At 44.5% G+C, this 7,555-nt stretch overlaps 1 pseudogene; it reads left to right on the forward strand.

Moving 5' to 3' along the window:
- The first annotated feature begins 5,201 nt into the window (after nt 1-5,201).
- LOC136830933 (piggyBac transposable element-derived protein 4-like) lies at nt 5,202-7,154 on the forward strand (annotated as a pseudogene).
- The last annotated feature ends 401 nt before the right edge of the window (nt 7,155-7,555 follow it).

Below are 7,555 nucleotides of genomic sequence, written 5' to 3' on the forward strand. Positions count from 1 at the left end.
TAAAATCAAAATAAAATTGTGTAAAATTGTATTCAAGGGAATAAAGCTTCGCACCTCATGAGAATCACGTAGTGTGCCCGCAACTGTGTTTGTGGAGTGAGCGCTTAGGAACCAAGAACCAGGAATAAAAATTCGACCTCAGAGCCATTAATCCAGTCATCCTACTTGCTCACTTTTGTGGTTCATTCATTCTCTCTGTCGATGACACCCTGCGTGCATGCGTAAAGAGTGAAATAAGAAACAAAAACAGAAAACTTTCCAAAGTCCTTTGGAAATTTATTATGCCATCTACCAGCAGACAAGAAGAATATAACAAGAACAGAGAAAACTCTAAGCTAGCTAATTCCTTTGAAGCAGCAACTGTTTTCAATAATACTGCCCCTAAAAGGGGCTCCTTCAAAAAAAAAAAAAGAAAAAGTAATAATAGTAAGATGTAACAGGGAGGACGGAATGGGTGGAGATCAGACAATGGATGAAGCCAGATACAGCAAGAACACAGATCCCCTTCATGAAAGCCTACAACACAAAGAAACTCGCCTCCCAACACCACGAGAGAAGTGAGGGTGCGACGCAAAGTCGAGCTGGCCACACCCTCCCATGAGTCAACTGCCCTCTCTCCCTCGGATGAAGCGCCCACATCACCTGTAGACCTATCGGAGAGGACCGAGGAACCCTCAACCTCCCCTTCCTTCCCAGTGCCTCCGATGGAAGATAGATCCTCAGCAACGATCACCAGCCCTCATGGGTCTTCTGACCCTATCTCTCCCCCCACAACCCCCGTCGTGGATGAAGATGTGATTGATCATGAGGGGCATGGGGCCTGGCAGACACAAACAAGTAGAAAAAGAAAAGAACGTCTCAAGTGTCCGCTGAACCAAGCCCAGCACTTGTGAATCACCTCGCCCAAAACCTGAGAGATGTCATGTTGTGATTCACAATTTCGGTCATCAGTGAAGCTAAATGCCGTAGTAGAGACAGTAAAGTTTCTCACGGGCTCTTATCTCCCACGAACTCCCATGCAAAATTAAACATAAAGTGGCCTACAGGATTACCTGCCTATTTCACCACCTCAATGTTCTTAAAGGTGAGAATTTCGGTCCTAACCTAAAAGTCTCAAAGATACAACCTAATCCGGGATCAGCCTCCCCCCAGGGAACTTACTGACATCCCAAGTAGGGGTTCAGGCACAGACTCTCCTTCTACCACAAGTGCCAGCCATCCTCCCAAGCAGAGTGAATGCCCACCCCTACAGGATAATCCCTCATCCACCCAAATGATCAACTCATTATTTCCCATCTTCGTGAGCTGTCATGGCTACACAAAATATAATCTCTTGGAATATTTTTGGCCTCATGCGGAACATTCCTCCCTTAAACATATTCTGCAAAAACTTCAAAGGCATCATTGCATTGCAAGAAATGCTCCTCTGGCCTCATGACCCTGCCATCTGCGATTCAGTGCATGGAGACTTCAGAGCTTTCTCGACCTCATCGATGCAAGTTACAGATCACATCGTAGCCGGTCGCCCAAAAGCGGGCCTTTCTTTCCTGTGGCACAAATCGCTAGACAATATGGTGAATGTGTTTGTAAGAGACCTCGTTGCGCCGATCGCGGTCTCTTTCGAGCACACGTGTGTGTGCGTGTGTCATACCTTTGGAGGGACCCAGACAGAGAGAAAAACAAGAGCATCCCGTTTTCTCTCTCTCAAGGAACGCAACTTCCACCATACAATATTTCCTTCTGTTTCTCCCTAACCATTGTTGTCTCGATTTATGTACAATCACCACTACTTGCATTGCCATGCAAGCATTCTAATCATGTACTCATAATGTTCCACCGAATCTTATGTATCAAACTGTATGTATGTTTCTGTTTGTGAAGACGCCAAATGTCTCGCCATTTCACATATATTATGCTACTGCATTGTATTCATTTATCTGTCTCAAATCTCATGCAACTGTCCATATGTGGAATTTCCTGGCCTTTCTATTGATATATGTTTTATCACTGTACGTTTATTATGTCTCTCACAATCGCCATCTGTTTGTCTGCCAACAAACAGATGTCCGAAACATTACCTCTGTTTTGTCCTGTCTGTGTGTAGATGCTACTTGTGGCTCGCACCAGCCAATAACAACTTCGAAGATTCTGTACATTCATTCAGTAAGGAACCACCAATAAACCAGTCAACACCCAGCCAGTATGTCACGCAATTCCATCCTTACATGTTGACCGACCTATAGGAGTGATAGATTGCTGGGGCTTCAAGTGACAGTAGGGGACTCTAAGATCCTAATAATTAATGTTTATATGCCCTGGGAAAAAAACAATAATTTTGATCAGTACTGCATGATCCTAGGTGAGTTAAACAGCATTATCACGACTCTACTGCTGATCATATTTGTATAATTGGGGATCTTAATTCTCACCCCACAAAACAGTTTTATAATGAACTTACTCACTTCTGTCAAAATCACGTTCTCCGAATTTGCGATGTAATGCTCCTCCCTCCCTCTCTCCTCCTATACCTATGCACAGAACAGAACAGACACAGTTACAACCTCCTGGCTGGACCACTGCATCACGTCCCCTCAACTTCATGACTCTATTGTGACCTGCAACATTCGCTATGATCACATCCCCTTACAGGTGTCATTCAGTACCCCATCCCTCCCTACTGTGAACCCCCTAACTGATCGCCCACCAACTGTTAACTGGGATTCTAAAAACCAACAGAAAACCAGATCCTTCAGGGAAACCATGGAAACCAGGCTGTGGTCAGTAGCCCAACCGGCAGATGCCTTACTGTGCACGAAACCCAAAATGTAGAAACGATCTCACAGGAGAGATCTGAAAGAATTCTATTCGAATTTAATTTCCGCTATGCTTGCCTCCGGCAGGGATACCTTTAGATCTCATCAAGGCAACTCTCGTAATGTACCTGGGTGGAATGAATTGGTTAAAGATCTTTATACACATTCACGAGAAATGTTCCTATTATGGAGGCAAAATGGTAGCCCGAGGAAGGACACTTTGCACTGCTAATGAGGCAGGCGAGAGCGCAGTTCAAACTTGCCCTTAAGCATTGCAGACTGAATGAAAAGCAACTAAGAGCTGATGCAATGTCTAGGAAATTAGAATCTGGCGATTACCACGGTCTTTGGAAGGACATTCAATCCCTAAATCCCAAAACTAAAAAGCTATCACAGAGAGTAGAAGACGTTGGTGATGAGGCTATTGCAAGAATGTGGGGCGATCACTTCAGGACTATCCTGAATTGCATAAACGATCAAGACTCCCACAGGGATGTAAATAACCTCCTTACTGTTAATATTCAGTTTCATTTCGCCAATCGTATTACGCCAGCGAGGCCATAAACAACCTACCTAATAATAAATCGCCCAGCTGCGATGGTCTGCTTGCTGAATTCTTGCAAATTCTGCCATCCGATAATTTACATTTTGCTAGCTGCTCTGTTCAATGCGTGCATAATTCAACAGTTTCTTCCAGACTCCCTACTCTTAGTTCACTTAATACCATTAATAAAAAACAAACTAAAGGATGCAGCTGACACTGGCAATTATTGCCCGACTGCAATTACTATAACTACGTCGAACATACTTGAGTTCGTTCTTCTAGTGAGACTTCTCCCCTTTCTACACACTACTGACAACCAGTTCGGCTTTAAAGCAAACCACTCAACCGACTCCTGCATCTACATCCTGAAAGAACTGCTGAACTGTTACCTATCATCAGCCCCTCCTGTTTTCCTATGTTTTGTAGATGTGAGAAGCTGCACAAACGAGGCACACCTCTATATCTAATTGGAATTTTATGTTGTTAGTTCTCCACACAGCAATTCTGTGTCAAATGGGGTAACGTACTGTCGTACACCTTCAGCTCCCTAAACGGGCTCTGGCAAGGGGGCATTCTCTCTCCGTACCTGTTTAACACGTACACAGATGCCCTGAATGTCAAACTGAACTCACTCCCAATCGGATACACTATCAAGGAAACAACAATAAACAACCTCTGTTACGCTGATGATATGGTCCTGATCTCCCCATCAGTGCAAGTTCTCCAGCAGCTCATTGACACCTGCCACCAATATGCAGAGGAATTTCATATCCTATACAATGAAACCAAGACCCAGTGTATGTCGCTGCTCCCGGGATCACTTAAGCATATTGCAGAACCACTAATTTTCCTCGGAAATCATCATCTGGAATTCGTGCCTGAATTTCCGTATTTGGGATACATTATCACGGACGACCTAAAAGATACGGCAGCCATAGAACAGAGGCATCGTAAACTATGTGCAACTGGCAACATGATTGCAAGGAGGTTTGCCTTCTGTCACCGAGAAACGAAACTGCTGCTCTTCCGCTTGTTCTGCTACAGTATATAAGGGTGCTCCCTTTGGACAAACTATACCCCGAGAGACCATGAGACATATCACTGTTGTTCACAATGACATTCTGAGATGCCTCACAAACAAACTTGAAAATCATTGTGAGGCGAACAATGTCCAGTCTGGTCACCTGACTGAGAAACAGCAGCAATTCGCTCACACAAAGCATCCTAAGCAGTGAGGCAAGAAGAAGATCTAAAATGTGGGAAAGATGGAATAATGAGGCGTTTGTTCCTTAAATGCCTTATTCTCTGTTTTGCAACTATGAAGTGTCACCTCCAGAATCTGTCATTATTATTATTATATTTCTACGTTCCTTGCTATTTTTGGTATTCTTACTTCCTTTTATTACTGTGTTAAATCATTGTAGAGTTTTGCAAATTTCAATATTCGTATTAGCCTTCTGGACCTGACTTCTGTAACCACCTAAGGACCCCAGATGGAAATTAAACCACATCGCAGAGAGATTTTCTCCCACGCATGTGGGTGACACGTGACTCACCCACTAGGCGACAAAGGAGCCCGCTCTCCTTCCCCATATAATCAGTTCCTACCGAGACACCGTGATGGGTGGGTCCGCTGTCCCACTCTCTGCCTGGAATTTTCCACAGAGGGAGAAAGTTTAGTGATTTAGGGAGATTTCCACCCTACGATGTGATGACCGTCAGACTTTTTACCCGGTGGAAATTTCCCTACGATGTGGTTTACCATATATAATGTGATATTGTGATATGTGATTCGTGTGTTTTTTTTCAGTTTGAGAGTGATATATTTCAGATATAACCTTACCATGGCTGCCTAAGGCAAAGCACTGACTGATGAAGAGCTGGTTGACATTATGAACCAAACTGGTGTATCATCACTTATGGGTAGTGACACTGAAGATGATGTGGAACCAATTGGTGATTTAGAAAGTGAACCTGATGATGATTTAGAAATAGACCTACTCTATGACAGTGACAATGACGTAGAGTACTTTCCTACGTTAGAACCTGAAAGTGATGACAGTGAAGAATGTGAAGAACCTCTCCCAAAGAAAAACAGGAGGAAGATGTACACATCCACACCTTTCAAAATGCGTACCCCTGCCACTGCTGCTGCCAGCCCTGCCACTACCTCTGCTGCTGCCACCCCTGTAATGCGAGGAAGATGAGGCCAGGCGGTTGAAGTTCCACCTGTGGTAGACTTCAACAAAACATTGATTTCCTCAAGAAGTAATTTCAAGTGGAAGTGTGATCCTCAACATGGGCAATCACGGAAGAGGCTGGCAAGGAATGTAAGGGCATCACTCACTCCAGGGCCAGCTCATGAGGCACGACACACTGTGGGAGCAGAGGAGACTTTTAGGCTCTTTATTACAGATGCAATTGTGCAGGAATGTGTCACCTGGACAAAAAAATGTATAGACCTTGTTGCATCAAAGCAGAAAACCCAGTCAGGCACGTATGTAAAAACAGAGCCAAAAGAGATGTTAGCACTCCTGGGAGTGTTCATAGCAGCAGGGCAGCAGCAGGACAACCATTTGTCTGTCGTTGAGATGTGGAGTCAGGTGACTGGTTGTCCTATTTATAGAGCAGCAATGTCCAAGGGCAGGCTCGAATTCCTTATATCCTGCCTGAGGTTTGACGACCCTGAAACCCGCATTGAGAGGCAGGAGCAGGACAAGTTTGCCCCTATAAGGAAAGTGTGGGAAGAATTCATCGAAAGTGTACTCAGTACTATCTCCCCGGGAAAACCTAACAGTCGATGAGCAACTGCTGGGATTTAGAGGGAGGTGCCCCTTCAGAATGTATATCCCAAACAAACAGGCAAAGTATGGCATCAAGCTTGTCCTCATATGTGACGCAAGCACTAAATGCATGCTTGGTGCCAAACCCTACCTTGGGAAGGGGGGGGGACAACACTGCCACGGGATGGAATAAGCCTCAGACACTACTATACGAAAGAACTAACCAGGCCATATCAAGGATCCCACAGAAATGTCACCACCGACAACTGGTTTACGTCAGTTCCCCTTACCGCCGACCTGCTGAACAACTGTGGGATGACACTTATTGGCACTATTCGAGCCAACAAGACAGAAATTTCACCCAAGATGAAGGTGAAAGAAACCAGCATCCACGGCTCAAGTGTCGCCTTATTCACAACAGAGATGATGCGTGTGTCCTATGTTTCAAAGACATCTCAGCTACTGAAGAACATGGTTCTCCTTTTGTCATTGCAGCACACCCAGCCTACCATTGCACCCAGTGGCAAACCCGAAGTCATTGAATTTTACAATTCAACTAAAGGAGGTGCTGATACTTGCGACCAAATGTGTGCTATAACTTCCACCTCAAGGAAGACACGACGTTGGCCCCTATGTGTGTGGTACTGCATCCTAAATGCAGCAACCATCAATGCATGCATTATAAGCTCGGGGAATCGTGGAAGAACAGGAAGAAAGAAACTGGCAAGGAGGAGTTTCATTATGGAAATCGCCACAGCACTCATCACTCCCTGGGCTCAGATGCGCATGACATCACCTAATATGTCAAGACAACTTTGCACTCTTATTACAACTGTGTTGGATCTCTCATCAGTGGGCATGGCTACTGGGGCACCAGGGACTTCAACCTCAGATAGCAACTTGCCCCTGGTACACTGTTCGGCCTGTCCTAACAAGACCCGCCACCGCTGCGTCAAGTGTGTCCTACCAAAGTGCCCTCGGCATGCATACCCCGTCTGTGGCGACTGTCTGTAGGGAGGTGAGTTAATTTTTCATTGTGTGTCTTCATTCTAGGGTTATCAATGTTGAAATAAGTGGCCAGAAGCTTTGTAGAAAGCATGAAAAACAAAATGAACGAAACCTCGACAAAAAAAAATTATAGCCACTTTTCGCGTGTCTTCCATACAATTCCTAGTGGCAGCAGTGGGCTGTACCTGACTGAGGCAAGGGTCCATCTATCCAGCAACAAGTGTGCAAGAGAAGTCGCCAGCTGCAGTATTTTATTTTTTGCGAATTTTTTTCCTAAACACACTTTTCGTTTAGTGATTTTACCTTACTTTGCAATAAATCACGTACAGGGTTAACATAAAGTACAAATTAAATTTACATATCATCATTCTAAAGTTTAAGAGTTACCCTTTCAATGTTTATTTTGT

This window comes from Macrobrachium rosenbergii, chromosome 47 (assembly GCF_040412425.1).
Source record: "Macrobrachium rosenbergii isolate ZJJX-2024 chromosome 47, ASM4041242v1, whole genome shotgun sequence".
In the NCBI taxonomy this organism is placed as follows: domain Eukaryota; kingdom Metazoa; phylum Arthropoda; class Malacostraca; order Decapoda; family Palaemonidae; genus Macrobrachium; species Macrobrachium rosenbergii.